The 13,487-nt window shown below is 33.8% G+C and overlaps 1 long non-coding RNA gene and 2 pseudogenes across 1 annotated transcript; 1 reads left to right on the plus strand and 2 right to left on the minus strand.

The window, feature by feature from the left end:
• Positions 1–87: 87 nt before the first annotated feature.
• On the plus strand, positions 88–3,836 carry LOC112696728 (mitochondrial fission protein ELM1-like; annotated as a pseudogene).
• A 3,641-nt stretch (positions 3,837–7,477) lies between these two features.
• Positions 7,478–9,927, minus strand: LOC112805626 (uncharacterized; annotated as a pseudogene).
• Positions 9,928–10,223: 296 nt separating this feature from the next.
• LOC140173087 (uncharacterized) lies at positions 10,224–11,349 on the minus strand. The gene is made up of 4 exons (XR_011862365.1): positions 11,016–11,349; positions 10,651–10,719; positions 10,533–10,576; positions 10,224–10,359 (listed from the first exon to the last, which is right to left on the minus strand). It is a non-coding gene; the product is annotated as an uncharacterized lncRNA (long non-coding RNA).
• Positions 11,350–13,487: the final 2,138 nt, after the last annotated feature.

A 13,487-nucleotide genomic window follows, 5' to 3' on the forward strand; every position in this document is an offset into this window, starting at 1 on the left:
TTTATACTGGGCGGGGCCTTTTATGGGCCTAGGCCCATATATCGCCTGGCCCATTTTGTTTTCTCTTTCATCTGAAAAGCTCCAAACTGTGGTTTTTCCATTTGAATATTGGAATCGTGGCGATGAGACCCATCAACCTTCCCGAACCGCCGAACCATTTCTTCAGCTTGCCGAAGTTCTTCGACGGCGCCGTCCGGCGAGCCGTCGTCATCGGTAACGGCTTCGCCGGCGCTGAGAACCAGTGCATCGGGTTGGTCCGTGCTCTCGGTCTCTCCAATCTTCACTCCCTATACGTAAGCTTTGGAACTAAGCTGAATTGTATCACTGGATTGTGTTTGGTTGCTGAGAAAAATTGATTTATTATTATTATTTTTTTATGTGCAGCGCGTGACGAGGCCCCATGGAGGAATCAATAGGTGGCTTCATTGGCTTCCGGTTTCGGTTCATAAGATGTTGGATTCTGTTATCAGAAGGCTCTGTGGGAATTCGCGGTTTCAAGCTTCGAAGATTGGTATGCCAATCATATTTTCCTAACTTTTATTTTGTTCATGTGATTGCTGTTTGTGCTGATTCGTGTGCTAAGTTGTATTTGAAAATGATGGTTGCTTAGTTCAGGCATATCAAGCGTTTTAGAAGCTGATGCTTACCATATTGCAACAATGGCGCGTGAAACGTTCCACAAGTATGTTGTGGTCTTATTGTGCTTTCTGAAAGTGAAATTCAGAGGTGTGGTGAATTTGTATTAGAAAGACTAATGAATTGCGGTTGTATTTTATTCATAGGGATGGTCCCTTGTTGGTGGTTGCATCTGGGAGAGACACTATTCATGTCGCAAGCTCCATTAAACGGTTAGCCCCAGAAAATGTTTTTGTTGTTCAGGTTATGCTTTGTACTTATTCTATTTTTGTAACTTGACGCATAAGTTCATTTCATGATTGAATGCGATCATAGTACATGTATATCTGTTGTATGCTTGAGTGAAATTATAATCTTTTTGCTATCGGTTGAGTGGAAATTGAATTAGACTTGTTTCTTGGTAAATAGTAATATTTAAAGAGAATGGATATTGTTTGCATTTTTGAGAAATTGCTTGGACATATTATTTCTATGATACCTGTTGGGGTGATAAGTTCCAAATGTTTCACATGCTGTGATGCCTATTTCAGATACAACATCCGAGAGTGCGCCTGAATCGATTTGATCTTGTTATCACTCCACGCCATGATTATTATCCGCTGACTCTGGAAGGCCGGCGGCAAATTCCATGGTTTCTTCGGAAGTGGGTCACTCCATGGGAACCTCCTGGCAGCAATGTGGTGGGTACTGTGGTTGTGTGATGTTTGTTGCTTTAGTATTTGTCTCTTCCCTGTGATGTTGTCTTACGTTATACACCTTTTCCCATCTTTCAAGTCCCTGATTTTACATTATAATAGTTCCTCACTGTGGGAGCGCTTCATCTAGCTGATTCCACTACTCTTAGGGCTGCTGCTTCTGCTTGGCATGATGAGTTAGCAGCTCTGCCCAAGCCTTTGCTTGTTGTTAATGTTGGGGTCCTACAGGTATTTTATTTTGCACTGAGGAACTTAAGATGCTTTGCCTGTTGGACGTTTTAAAAAGTATCATATGTTCATATTAATATTTGCTTTTCGTATGTAAGAAATCAATCAATTTTTAGATGTTCTCTTGCACCTTGTAATTGTTTGACATTTGTAGTAAAATTCTTCTTGTTGATGTTTTAGTGTTTATCATTATTGAGATTGTTGTCATTGTCTGTAGAAATCTGGTCAAGAATCTTTCATTTGTGTGTTAGTATTTATTGTCTGTTATTCCTACTGAATTGATGATCGTCCCTTGCATATTGGTGACTCTCTTAAATGACTCCATAGCCTAGTTTCTGTTTACAGGATTGATTGCATTACTAACTGGCAAATGTTTGCATTGGATTGATTGCATTACTAACTGTCAAATGTTTGCATTGTATACTGCATAGTTGGAAATTTACTGAAGTTGACTAGGCCAATTTTGCATACATTACGGTTTGTTTGATTAAAGCCTCAAAGATTCTGAGCTTAAAATTTGAAACTTTTTAATATTTTTATGGCCTACCCCCTATGTTTCTTGATTATAATATGTATTTTACAGTTAACACATTACCGTTGGTTATATCTATGTTATGTGTAGAGTAGAATTTACTTTTTCTAGTCCTACTTTTGCTGTGCCCTGTATTGCTCTTGTTTTTATTATTATTATTATTATTATTATTATTATTATTATTATTATTATTATTATTATTATTATTATTAAATTTTGATAACTTTTTATCAGGAAATTGCTGCTATGGTGTGGATCTCGCAAAGCAGTTGGTGGTAATGCTTCAAAATGTGTTATGGAGTTGTGGAACTATCCGAATATCTTTCTCTAGAAGAACACCTGCGAAGGTATAAAATATTACACAATTAGTAAGAATATTTTTTTATTCAATAGGTCGTGATTATAATAAGCTTTGGCTTCTACCATGAGCATGCTTCTGGTTGGTGGGTTTGTTTGTAAGCCTTGAAAGCTGGCATTCGCGACATACAGATGATGTTGCCATAAGGGATGGAGACCCCATTCATTTGTATACTTTGATATATTTTGATCTGTTCAACAAATTCAGTTTTGCCATCCTTATTGCAGATCTCCAACATTTTGGTCAAAGAATTTGCCACAAATCCTAAGGTCCATATCTGGGATGGTGAAGGTACTTATACCTGTAATGTTCATAGCCATAAAACCATGTCCCAGCATTGAAGATGGCATTATGTGATGTACTTTATTACATTCAGGTCCAAATCCGCATATGGGACATCTGGCCTGGGCTGATGCCTTTGTTATCACAGCTGATTCCGTTAGTATGTTAAGTGAGGCCTGCAGTACCGGGTACGTAAGATCACCTGATGATTAGCATCTACCATTAAAGAGGAAAAAAGAAACCTCATTTCATCATTCACTCCTTAATGGGATATCTATAGTTCCATGACTGTGTATATTGTGCTACAGGAAGCCTGTGTATGTAATCGGAGCGGAACTCTGTACATGGAAATTTGCGGACTTCCAAAATTCTTTGCAGAAGCAAGGAGTCACTCGACCCTTCACTGGGCAAGAAAATGTGAGTAGGCAGCTGTCCTATGATATTCTCTTTCTTTTTTAGTTGCAATTAGTTCTCATCATTAGATTGCAAAGTTAGATATGGAAATTGGGTTTTTATTTCGTGATACATTTCCTATATATAACTTTCGAAGTTGCCTTATGAGAAATAATGTAGACTGGTTTTAGATGGGAACGGCCTCTTATGTGCTGTCATGTCATCTTCAGTTCTTGGTGATATTTTTTGTTGTTGAACAGCCATTGCATTTTACTTATTTGTGTTTTGGATTATACAGATGAGTGAAAGTTGGAGTTATCCTCCACTAAATGACACTGCAGAAGCCGCCAATCAAGTTATTGCCGCACTTGCTCAGCGTGGATGGACTATTCATACCTAATGGTTTTCTAAATGAATTAAGCTTCCTTTGGAACTCATGGAATTTATAAATGAGGTGGTGGCTGAAGAGGAAATACTTTCCAATTCCCACTGGGCACTAGCTTATGTATATGTATATTTATATAGCTTTGGAGTGCTCAATGTCTGGGAATTTCCTGTTAAGAAAGGTCACTAAAAATAGTTATAATGACATGCTTTTTTTTTTTTCCTTTTTAATAGGTGGTGCGGCCAGTGAGTGATCTCACCAATTTTCGCTTGTAATAGAAATTTGAAGCAATAATTTTGGATCTAATCTAGCTCCTTTCTTTTCTTCTTTTTTGGTGATAGTTTTATATTTTTTGGTGAGTTGTAATGATATAAGTTATACAGCACTTTGGCTGCCTTTGTTTTTAAAAACAGGACAAAACATCGAGAACAGGATAGGACAAGATATTGATGGATAGAGATACAAAATTTTATGTTCTTGTATTCTGTTTGGTGATAAATTAGAATAAATTATGAAAATTCAATTTATTTTCATTTTTTTTCATTCAAAAAATTTGAGATGAAAAATATAATAATAAAAAATATAATTATGAAAAATTAACAAGAATAATAAGAAAAAATAAAAAATAGGTTGTGTTTCTTGTTAGTGTTTTCGTATCTTTCTTGTCAGGATAGATACAAAATATACTAATTTAGTATTTCTAGACACATTGTCTCTGTCCATATTTTTGCCAAACACGATTTTGTATCTCAATATTTTTGTCTCAATGTCTTATCTTTATAAACAAACGCAGCTTTAGGATGTAAGACACAATGACAAATCCCCCGGGATGTAACACTTAATCACAAATCTCCGTTTCTTTGAAGTCAATCTTTATTATTTTTTAAAGAAAAAACTCAACCTAGGAACTGTACTATAACGAAAAGGAAAAATCTATCGTGCTTATTTCATTTGTGAGCATTGTATGTTGTTATTTCGTGTCACAAATAGCGAACGACGCATGGAGGAGCAGGTAACATCTGTGTGCAATAAGTTTCGTTTGGTTTACCAGCTTGATTAGGGTCATATTTTGACTAATGAAGTATCTTAATGTAGGTGGAAAAATCGGCCGTATTTGTATGGGCTCATAATACTTTAATAATTGCGATGTGAATGGAGCTCCAAAACAATTGAATAATACACGCCGGAAATAAAGACGTTATAAGGGTGACATTCGTTTTTGTAGAGATGGGTCACAAAATATGTGAAGTTGAATGTGCTTTGTAATATGACTTTGTAAGATTAGGATTATGTAAATATCTTTAGGGAATAGGAAATGATTTAAATATCTCTAGGAATTAGGATTATAATGAGCTGTTTTTTTTTTTTTTTTCTTAAGCTAGGAATGAGATTCGAACTCAAAATTTTTAGGTGAGAAAGGGAGACTGTCATTTAAACTATAATGAACTGTTTTTTTTAAGAGTAAAACTTGAACCTAAGACCTCTAGATAAAGAAAAAAGACTATATCATTTGAGTTATAACTCGTTAGCTATAACGAGCTTTTTTATTATTTAGCATGATTAGCATGATTAGCTAATATATAGAATTTTTTAAAAAAATATCTTATAACTTTAATTACTAATTCATGAAAAAACTTACCTGCGAAATGTCTAAATCACACTCTCCTCCTTTTTATTTTTAAAATGTACACTTTCCTATATACAAGAGTTAAATAACATAAATTTAGTAGGGGTGGCAAAGGGGGATGGCCCGCCCCAACCTGCCCCGCTCCCACTAGGTTCGGCCCGCCTCGCCAACTAAAATGGGTTCAAAATGATAGTATGGTGGATTGGCGGGTCGGTGAGCTAACCCACCTGACTCTTTTTTTTTTTTGATAAATAAAATTAATTAAAATTAACCAAAAAATAATAATTAAAAAATTAAATACAAATAAAAATAGTCAAATTATGATATAATTTTTTTATTTTTTTATTTTTAACTTCAATAAAATTGTTTAAAATAATATTTGTCAATAGAACCATCTTTATTTTAAAAAATAAGTCACATAATTTGAGCATATATATGAAATTATAAAATAAAATAAATAACTAAAAGAAGAATAAAAATAAAAAATGAAAAAAGTGTTTCAAAATTATATAATTATTAATTTTGTAGTAATAATTATTATTTTATTTAATAAAAAAGAAAAATTAAAAATCTTTGGCCCGGCGAGCCGGTTCGCCCTGTCCCACCAAAACCCGCAAATTTGACGGTGCGGGTTTGCCGAATTTTTTTAAGTTAACAGGTTCTAAATCCTAACCCGACCTATCTTTTTTAACGGGTTCGGTGGGTCGGACCGATGGGTTTCGACTTGTTTTGCCACCCCTACACTTTGGTCTATTTGACTACAATACTTTTAATAATTATTATTATAATTATATATTAGTAATAAAATATAATATATATATATATTTATTATTAATAAAATTAGTAGAATTTATTTTAAATATTTTAAATTGTTACAAAAAATTTAAATTTAAATTTTTTATATATTTCATGATTAATGATAAAATAAAAAAATAAATAGAATATATAATAATAAATATATTTCATATTATTAATTTTACTACTATAATAATATTAATAATATAAAATATATATTACTATTGACGGAAAAATTTTAATTATTTTTAATATTTTTATTAATAATAAAATATATAAAAATGTTTTAATTAAATATTTTTATAACAAATTAAAATATTAAAGATAAATAAAAATTATTACAATAATATTAAGTATATATTATGTATTATTATTTCTATTTTTGAAACATTAATATAATTATGGTTAATTTATATGTAAAATAATTATAAATAAATGTTTTAATCAAATAGACTAAAGCGAATATTATTTAACTTTTGTAATTGAAAAAATGTAAGTTTTATAAATAGAAAAAAAAATCATTTTTCTCGTTTTGGACTTTTAAGAGAGCCTTTTTTTTTTGTAATTACATGTTGAGAAAAAAAAAAAACGGGTTTATTCATGCACTTTAGTTTTCAGCTAGCTACTTTAGTAGATTTTTCGGGCAATTTTTAAATTTTCATTACTCTTGGCTAACTTCACATGGACCACCAACTTTCAGTCCATTATCCACAATCCATAATTTATGATTAACGGTTAATTAATCATTCTTCATCAAACAATCAAAACGGAAGCAACGAAACCACAACACGAATCTATTACCCCCCATTTAACCTCAATTTGCACGTGTCACTCTCTTAACCTTACACCACATGAAAGCATGGGATGCTGACAATCACGATCAGCATCATAGAATCTCCCTTCAATTCTATGGTTATATCCACATTATCTGGCTTATTCAATTTTGAAAATCTGGTTTCTTTTCCTTTGCTCAAACTTTCAACTGGCATAAAATTGACTAATAAGCAAACAATTTATAAAAACAAACACAGAACATGAACAAAGAAGAAATCACAACATATAGTAAATATATTGGTATGAAAAATCAGGTAACACTGTTTCATACCATCTTCTGAATGATCAACATCGGGAGGTGTTGTCTTGAAAATTGTTGCCAATGGTCCTGCTTGTAACTTTTCAAAGCTTTTACAAAGACCCTTCCCAAGACCACCATCAGGACCAATTATTCCAAATCGATGTAGGAGGACTTCAGCATAGTTCATTCCCCCACCAAGACGAATACCAGATATAGAAGTTGAACCGTTCAAACAATGAGACTCTATATCTTGTTCCCCCAATGGTATGACATGCACCATGTTTACATCCAGAAAAGGGATTGAAGGAGCATTTCAGTTCAATAGATGGTTCCTCTTGTTATGTACCCAGAATACAGTTCTCAATTGACGGCTTCCAATATCACTGCTTGAAGGAATATTTTCTCCAGAACTTAAGAATGAGCCATTCTCTCCTGCTATGAGGTGGACGAAATAACAATAACACCACCAAAGGTTCTATGAGTGGCACTAATGAACAAATCATTTCCAACAAACTACACTAGAGGCATTCCCTCGACATTCAATGGTGAAGACTCAAGAAATCGAAGTTGAAGGTCTTTAACTGCCAAACTTACAACACTGTCACTAGGAGTTATGTCCATTAACTTTTCACTAGAAGCTTTGTTCTTAACGCCCTCCAATTGTTTGTTTTTCCGGCCACTGCTATTTTCTCACTAACTCTCCCAAAATACACGTAAAGATCCAAGACAAAAAATAATTGTTCAACAAAACAATTGGACAGAAACTGTTCACAAGCAACATCAACTCTCACAATACCTCCTAGAGGAGGAACCTTTAACAATGGACTACCATTGCCAGTTGCCATTGCTACTTCAATCCAAGCACCTTTTAGAACAATACATCTCCATAGTCCTGGGTCCATCCAAGAGAATCGTGACGTGCAGGTGGGACAGTACATGCTTCCAGAGATAAAGTAATATGGGCTGCTCTGGCACTCCAGTTTCTCCGGATAGCATCAATTGGTTGAACTTTCCAAAGACTGAAACAAGCAGGATCCTTATCCAGTTTTCAGTATTCTTAGTTTCATTGAGGGTGAATCTATATATGAGAAGTCTTCAATATGAAGCCTTGCACCAGCAAAGGAGGTTTGGATTACATTATCTGTGTTGCTTTTAGAAATATCCAACTGGGCCTTATCCAAAAGAACCATAAGATCCAGTCCACTGACACTGAGAGTGAAGAAAAGAGAGTTTACTGAGGAATCTGGTAAAATATCACCAGAATTGACAATACTTCTATCAGCTAAGAAAGAAGATACTCCAAGGCAAGCTTCTTCCTGAAGATGAATCTGGAAAATAATGAAAGATCAATAAAGAACATAATCTATTACCGTAGCAAATATATAGGCATAGCAGGCAAGTTACTTGTTGAAATAAATTGCAATACCATAAGAGGCTGACAGTCAATAACGGTTTGAGAAGCAAAAAATGGTGGAAGTGCACAAGGCACAATCTAAAGGGAACGGAGGCAGATTAGAGGAATTCTCTCAATCAATTGCCACTGCTGTTCTCCAAGTGGATATATTGGAGGGCAAAAGCTCTAGCTGCAGGAGGGAGAAAATGGGATTGAATAAATTAAATAAAGCAAGGAATATATGGCTGAGTTCAGGCATCATTCGTGATAGGCACAATGGTGTCATTTGATCCTTGTAATAATCCCCATTTATTAAGACAAGGCTTTGTTGTTGTTGTTATTGTTGTTGTTGTTGTTGTTGTTGTTGTTGTTGTTGTTGTGAAGGTATGTAATATTAAATAAATGTTATGCCATCATTGTCTAACTTTTTCAATAAATTTACAACACATTACTGGACAACACCGAAACAAAATTATCCTTATCAGTATTGCAAAATTAAATTAATAAAGCATTACCAAATTCTGGCACATGAAAAGACTCTCTTTTAACAGAATGCAAAGATGGCTGCACTAACGAACATGGCGGGTGTGAAAACTTGTCATTGCATTTTCAAGAAACATATACAATTTAGTAATAGTGAAAACTATTTCAACAGTCAGCATGGAAAAAAGAAACCATCATTATGACTATAGCAGACTGAAACAACTAAGTAGGGCACATTGCTAATAGTTTGCTTTCTTATTTCCCATTCTGTATGAAATTACTTGCTCAAGAGCCAACCAAATATATCTAACAACAAAAGTTATAGGTGCCACATAGGCCATCACCCATTCCCCAATATTTTTCACATTCAGTAATATGTTTTTCCTTTTCTTTTTCATTTATTTCCTTGTTAAAGGAAGAAATATTAATGTTAGGGAGCAGGATAATGCAAACAAGGTGGAAGACAAGAGATCCTCAATACAAAGATTAGCATGACAATATTCATTAGAACAATAAAAACTTTTCAAACTCTCCAAGATGCACCAAGTAGAAGCAAGACACCCAACCCTGTCCCAGATGGCTTAAAGATATTTTTAATATTTTTAATATCTATAAGTCATTTTGGTCTTTGTCCCTCAACCTTTTCTTTCTTTGGATCTGAGTTTTGTTCTAACATTATGTTTTTGGTCTCTATTATTAGACCAGCACTATTAACTGGTGATATTATAAAATCCAGAAGAAGGTTTATAAAATATTTACAAGGACCAAAAAAGAAACTTCCAATATATGTAAAGACTAAATATTGGAGTTTACATCATTCCATATATATATATTAACTTCATGATTCAAATGCAAAGACGACTCAAAAAACTAGAATAATAGAAGAGCTTTGTCCGAAAACAAGCTTCTGAAAACTGATTTTCTCAAAGGTGGGAAAAGTTAAGGCAATTGAAACCTTCTGGGCCTTCAAATTTACATCTCCCCTGTTTAGACAGACAGATAATCCTGTCATAAAGCGGAGAAGTGCACGAAGTCCTGCACACATGATATATTAACTTCATACATCATCTATGCCACTTATATCGATTCAATGTGGACACATGTAAAAAGTGTCCTTTTAATTACCTGGCTCACTTCATGCAGGGCAAAGAGCTTCTATGATGTGCAACTGAACCTCAAGCCCAAGTGGACTGTTGGAGACTGTTCTCTGAATTGTGATCGGGGAAATAGCAAGCACAGTAATATTTCATGAGTCAGGAATCTTGCCCATTTAGAAGAAAGTAGATTACAATAATTAGAGGAATTGTACATATGCTTCTCCCGATATTCCTTCTAGAAAACACTCCCCTCCAAAGAATACTCGTTTTGCACCATCATCGTTTCTTATGTTTTCTCGCTCTTGAGAGCGGCCTAAAGTTCTTCCCTCAACATGTCAGGATGAGGAAAAAGATCAATAGACAGATTTCCACTCGAGTTTCTGTAGAGAAAGAGGTGGGGATAAGAATTTATACATAGTGAGAAATACCAATGAATGGATAGAGATGACATTGAATATCAATATTTAGAAGGTAATTTATCCCAATATCGGTCATACACACATAAGATATAAAATGAAAGGCGTAATGCAGTACTTTGAATACATATATATACTTCGTATTACTTGAGAATTCCCTTGCCTCCTTAAGATTTACAACCTGATAATGCAAACGGAAAATATTTATACCAAGTGTCCCAAATTAATTGTAAGCACGAGCCGAGACATAATTACCTCCCAGCTATCATTTGTGGTATACAGCAACAAATTGCCGATGCTGACAGATGCCATAGGCGGGGTGCCCTACAGCCAGAGATATAGGGATAATTATGGATAAGTTTCGGATAAATTTATAACATAGTTTTTTGGTCAAAGAGGACGATCCATCAGGTTTATCTGTAAAGCTACCCCATAAAAACATGCACTATCATTAAACTCTATTGCAATGAATGCAGACTAAATACTGCACTAATGATCAAACCTAGCAAAAAAGATATAAATATTGATTTCAATTCAATATATTGATAATGACAATGACTGCAGAGCATAAATAAACTAAAGTAGATAACCAATTCAGAATACTAGTAAGAAGAACTTACCATGCTGCTCCCCCTTGGGGACGAGCACCCCCATGAGTTTCAAGTAATAAATTAACTGTTTGAATTTGTATAGTCATTCCATCGGATATCTGATGGAAGTCCACAGTCAGTAGCAATGAGGAACATTCAAATTGAACATGCGCATCAGACAAATGATTTCTATTTGCAACAAACAATTAATCCATATCCTAAACTAGTATTTCTTCATAGATCTTTATTTTTATGCTGCATAAGGAACTCTCAACAATCAACAGCAACAACGTTAAAGTTGAAAGGACGGAGAAAGATAGAAAAATGTGGAGTCCAGCTAAGGCATGAAGTGAATCAATTCAAATCTCCCAACTTTGTTAGACAATAGTTTTTTGTCTTCATTTCCATTTTCAATTGTGTACATCCATTGTAAAGTTTAACAACTACAAGCATCACACAACTAGTAAAATACACATTGTAGATGTTACTCAGCCACACATTACAACATAATCTTAGTAGTGATAGTGTCAAACCTTATCAGCAAAACCATAACCACTACCCCTTGAAGAGGCACTTGATGGCGTGATGCTGCAAACAATAGTATAAAAATTACTAGCTAAAGAGAAAATACCATCACCCTACAACAAGATTTCTCAGATACTTTCAGCAAGAAAAGAATTTTCACTACCTAGCATGATTCTCGGGCGGCCTTTTATAATCAGAATTCTCCTTTAGAACCAAATCCAGCCTATCAATTTGCACAAAAATGGGTTCTATCTGCACATTGCTCACTGACTGTAGCTAGAAAACTCACACATTGAATTTAAATACTTGATTGGACTTGGATAAAAAACATGCTTGAATGTGTAGTTTGGTTGATAAATAAAATAGAACGATACTTTTGTCTTTTGAGTTCCTGGATCTCATTTGGTGAAAAAAAAAAAAAATAGACCCTTATTTTAAATTAAATTTGTTAATTAGTATAAATTAAAAATTTTATCTTCTTTCTTATTTCACAATTTAGATGGTGGCGTCAAAGTCATACACTTTACAAATTAGGAGAAGCTATGCATAAATCTTTTGCGATAAAATTAAATCTTTATTTTAACTTAAATTTAATAAATGGAATAATAATCAGTCAAATATTTTCACACAATCATTTTTAATAATAGAATAGATCAAATAATTATATTTGTATAAAATTAAATCAAAACAAATCAAGTTTAGTAACTATAAAATCTAAAAAAATCAATTTGCAATTAATAAATCTAAATATTTAATATTGTCATTGTTCACATTAAATAATTGACCTTGGTGCAGTATAATATACATTACATTAGTTTTTGTTTTTGAAACTATTTTTATCCTAATTGTAAACCCCGCTAAAATGGTAAATAATTAGTCAATAATTCGAATTTTAATTAGGAGATTTAAAAATGTAAAACTAATATCAAAATAGGATAGAATTTGTCAAAACCAGAATTTTGACGTCAATTTCAAAAAATTTGACCTAAGATTGGGCCGAACAGGTCGAACCGAATTCGAACTGGGCCCGTGAGCCCAACCAACTCACTATATATAATGAGCTGAAGCTCATTTCATTTCCATTCAGCATGCAGAACATGCTGGACAGAGCCAAAATGGGGAAGAATATGTTGAAGATTCCAAAATCCTTGATTTCATTCAAATCCACATAACTTCTCGCTCCGAACTCCGATTGATGATCTGTTTGCGGCTACGCAACCGCGGCGTCGAGCTTTACAAAGCTCATAACATTGTAAGATAAAGAAGCCACGTTTTCTTCCTCAATTTTCTCATTTCCAGTTCTGAATTTATTGGGCTTTGGTGTTGAGATTTTATATAATTTGGTGTTTTAGGTTTAATTTAGCTTGCGGAGCTTATTGAGCTCGAGTTGTTACGCGTGTGGGCACGGTAAGGACAACCTAAACCCTAGCCCAATCTTGTATTTATAATGGAAAAATTGAAATTAGAATATGTATATGTATTAGGTGTAGATTAAGTGGGTATATCTGCATTGAAATTGAAATGGGAATACTTGGAGGCTTTTTGGTGGTCAAGACTTGTTTTGGGGCTGTTTTGATTGAGTTTGGAGGGGCTGTGATTTGTGTTGTGAGGCTGCTTTGGGTGATACAAAGTGATCGGCCAAGGTATAGTTTAAGTTTCACACTTTTAATATTTACGGTGTTGTGAAAACTTAGGTTAGAGGAATTATATGATAAGTTAAATTGTTGTTATATTTAATGATTAGCCTTGTAATGTTGTTGGCATAGATTTGTTGGTGGATATATATTGGCATTATGAGGTGTGAAAGTTATTAATGGTATGCTCTTGTATTTATTTATGATGGATTATGGTTGGTGTTTGTTAATAAGGATGTAGAGTTGTGTTGTGGTGGTATTACATATGTTGTAACTAATTCTGTGATGATTAGAATTGCGTGAAATTAAGTCCTGGTTAAACCTCAGAATATTTAGAACTGAA

The sequence above is a fragment of the Arachis hypogaea genome, chromosome 6, assembly GCF_003086295.3.
Source record: "Arachis hypogaea cultivar Tifrunner chromosome 6, arahy.Tifrunner.gnm2.J5K5, whole genome shotgun sequence".
In the NCBI taxonomy this organism is placed as follows: Eukaryota; Viridiplantae; Streptophyta; class Magnoliopsida; order Fabales; family Fabaceae; genus Arachis; species Arachis hypogaea.